We start from the raw sequence: 3,890 nt of genomic DNA, 5'->3' as shown, positions 1-3,890 counted from the left end.
AAAACCAGGAGACATAGAGGAGGGAGTCTTGCTTTCTTTCTCTCTTTTTTTTAACCAACACAAAAATGTGTCTCTCTGATACTATTCACAGCATCTCTCAGTCCCAAGGAAGACTGGGCAGTGCGATGACAAGCTTGGTGTCATTTTAAAATCAGGCAGCACATATTGCTCTCAGCCCTCTAGCCCCCCACAGAGCGGACACTCTCCTTATTTAAATACAGACATTTCTCATCATTTCTAAAGATGGATATTTATAAAGTCACAATTTCAGGGGAATATTCTAGCTATTCCTAATTATCATTAAGCTCATGTGATAATGTGTTCCCAAATAAATTTGAGAATTGTTCTAAAAATGCTAACATAGAAATAAGAGCAAATAAAAGCCAATTCATAGGACACTAGAACGTTGTAAAGTGAAGGACTAATGTGTTTATTAAGCCCCAGTCTGAAGAAATTAAGTAATGCATGCTTGGTAAAAAAGTCACACAATAATCAGAGCTGGGTTAGAGAATCCATTTCTTCCAATCCAGCTTGTGGATAATTGAGAATGAAACAGCAGTAAAATAATGTAAAACTAAAAGATAATTATGAGCCAAAAAAATTAAAGGCAAATTTAAAGCTGGTTCAAAACTAAACACCAATTTAAATCCAACTAACAAACAAGGAAATTAAATTTAAATGAAAAAAAGCGCAAACAGAAAATGCAAGTTTCAGATAGAGTAAATGTTAATTGGAAACCCATATAAGCTGTCCACTGATCTGGAGTGGTTACTGTCAGTTGTAGGAATCCTGTGGGTCATAATTCTAAGGAGGAAGTGATAATATATTGGAAAAACAAAGGTCAGAAGCAAAATAACAACAAAATGGTGTAACCTCATTTTTGGTGAAAATGATGAAGAAGAGTAAAAGTTTTTTCTCCCCTCCCCACAAAAGGAAGCTAAATGTCAAGAACGAAAAAAACAAAACTAAGAGAATTTCTGAGCCCAGATAAACTTTCCGAGTTTGACTGGGTTGGATGTCCAAACCAGGATGCTCCAGGACAAGGCCCTTATAGTGGTTCTGAAAAGCAAGCTGAGGACAGAAGCTCTGTGGGTGCTTGTTGCTGGCAGGGTGAAGAGGTTGTGAGAACTGAGAAGGCTAGGAAGAAAGATGCCATTGTAAGGACTTTCAGCCTAAAGATATTCACCTCCTCCACCCTCTGCTTTCTCTGCTCTATCCTCTTGGGCTAGCAGTGTGATGCTAAATCATGGGACTTGTGATTTATCCAACAGTGATTAAGAGAATTCCTGAGTCTCCCACCACCAATACCATCATCTTTTCCCAGTTTGATTAGGGCAGGTCACCAAATCAGGTTGCAACAGGAGAAGGACCTGTCCTCCTGAACGCTGTCAGCTAAACGCACAGTTTACCTAGCGCCTCCCAGCCACGGCTTCCGAGAGGCCAGAGGCAAAACTCTTCTAGGAAAATGAAGGAAGAGAGGTGCATATGCAATATTTAAGTCAAATGTGTAGAACCCTTGGACAATGAGAAATGAGAGTAGAGCAAAACTAATAGGAACATGACGTGGACCTTACAGGAAAAGAATTCTTACTGGTAGCAATCTCAACTATGGTGAAATATACGATGAGGCTCAAATTAAAATATTATACTAGTAAATCCCGGGGATCTAAACATTTACTTGGGGTTTTCCAAATTGTCCAAAATCATGCTAAATACCTAAAGAAAGAAGCAATATACATATAAATGACACATAATTGTCCTTGAAACTCAAAAATATCAAGCTGTAAAACAGGATAGAGTTGTATAACAGAAAATGCCCTTTTTACAGCCTATTGGCCAGAAATACAGAATTTTCAACCTTGAAGAAACCTTAATAGGAGACCCAGGTTTAAAGCATTAAAACCACCCGACAAAATGAGGCCCAGGGCAATGAAGGGCTTTAAAGCTTAAGCACCTTTAGCTTCATGGTAAAACTGTCTCCGCCTATGCATCACCGTGTGATCTCTTTAAATTGTTTACTGCCTTTTATTGACTCATAGACTTTTAAACCTGGAAATATGAACTGGCTTGTCCATGGTCATACAGCTATTGGTTTCAAGCAAACAATAAAAGGTCCACATCATCTAGGATCATGAAAGAATAAACACTTCTAACATTTAGAAGTAAAGTAACCTAGGACTTAGTCCAGCCCTAAATGGAAGCCAGTGGGTGATACATGACACCATATGTCAGGCTAGTGACAGCCCAGATCTCTCCTGCTTGTGTTCATTGCTGTTCTACATTTCTTCCAGAATCAAGTGCCAGAGCTAATTAAATTCATGAGTAAAGCTCAAGGCACTACTAGGGGTTCAGCTGGTGAGCTGGCTGGGTAGAAAGCACAGAATAGTCACTTATATTTGATTTCCACAGACATTAAGATTAAATTAGTACAGCTATCCGATATTCCCCTAATGCATTCATTCATTCATTCATTCATTCACATTCTTTATAAGCACCTTAGGACATGGGACACATGAATCTCTCCCCTCAATCCCTTATTTTTTAAATTTTTTATGCCTACAGCACCTGGTCTTCCTAGATGGTCTCCTATCTAAGTACTAACCAGTCCTGACTTTGCTTAGCTTCCGAGATCAGATGGAATTGGGCTTGTTCAGGGTAGCATGGCCGTAGACTTCCCCTCAAGGAATTTACAGTCCATTTACAGAATAAGAAATTAACTCATGAAAAGAAATTAAGGTAGAGCAAGTGTAGGCAGATCAGAGGAGCAGAGAGAAATGGTCTCCAAGGTGGAGCTGATTAGGTGGCCTTCATGGAGGAGGCAGAGCCTATAAGCTAGGCATGAAGGAACTAGGCATGAAGCCTCTTGAGCCTTCCATTCCTTGTTTGAACAAAGTGACACTGAAAAATAGGCACATCAGCCAGTTGCTTAGAGACTTGTTAATTTCTGATGTTTCCTAAAGTGAAAGATAAAGTTATTGGGGACCCAGGTTTCTTACTGCACACAGGCCCCGTGGGGCCAGGCTTGGGACCGACAGACAGATGAGCATTTCCTTGGAGGCACTGGCTCACTTAGAATAGAGGCTGTCAGCCACGTTATACCTGATGCCCTTTAATATAACTCTCCCTTGTTATGCTCAAATGAAAACCACAGATAATATGCCTACACACAAAATTTCCCCTCCAAAATCCACAATTTCAAAAAAAGATTTTTAAAAGCACTCGCTGTGTTATAATCAAGGAACAAAGAAAAGCAATTTTATAGTAAAATAAGTATTTCAATACCTGGAAAAAAAATGTGTGCACAATTACACTGGAAGACCTAATGAACAATTAGACGTCTACACCTACGTGCAGAATCGCCATGAATATGATATGTGTAATTGCACAGATTCACACGTGTTTTAAGGTCCACTCAAATACTGTAAGTGGCATTGCCATTCACAGTATGATTTTCTAGAACAGTGAACAACTCTCAGTAAAGTTCCTCCTTTCCTCAATTTTGTACCATTGATATGTACCTCCTTCATCCAATTTTGCATTCCTGAAAAATTCAATGTATGTCGAAACTGCAAAAAATCCTTTGTGTTTATATGTAAAATGGTGTTGGATGCTAGATAATTATGCCTGATAATTATGAACAGGATTTTCACAGACATCAGCATCCAGTGGGATGTGGGATGAAAGCCATGCGGGATGATCCCTTGCGCTGTGGACTGTCCTGATTACTGCAGGATATCCAACATCGCTGCCACCATCCACAAAATGCCAGTGACACCCTGCACTCCCCTCATTGGGACAAATGCTTCCATAAATTCCCAAAAATGCCTCTTAAGAGGTGGAATCACCCTCTCTGGAAAGCCTAAATTAAAGGGCAGGTGTGCGTATGTGTG

General features: G+C 39.7%; 1 pseudogene; it reads right to left on the bottom strand.

Annotated features, from left to right (window-relative positions):
* Nucleotides 1-2,553: 2,553 nt before the first annotated feature.
* LOC112469801 lies at nucleotides 2,554-2,672 on the bottom strand (annotated as a pseudogene).
* Between the last annotated feature and the right edge of the window lie 1,218 nt (nucleotides 2,673-3,890).

Source organism: Pteropus alecto, unplaced genomic scaffold (genome assembly GCF_000325575.1).
Source record: "Pteropus alecto unplaced genomic scaffold, ASM32557v1 scaffold86, whole genome shotgun sequence".
NCBI classification, from domain to species: Eukaryota; Metazoa; Chordata; class Mammalia; order Chiroptera; family Pteropodidae; genus Pteropus; species Pteropus alecto.
Note: the sequence above shows the minus strand (reverse complement) of the source record. Positions and strands in the feature narration are given on the sequence as shown.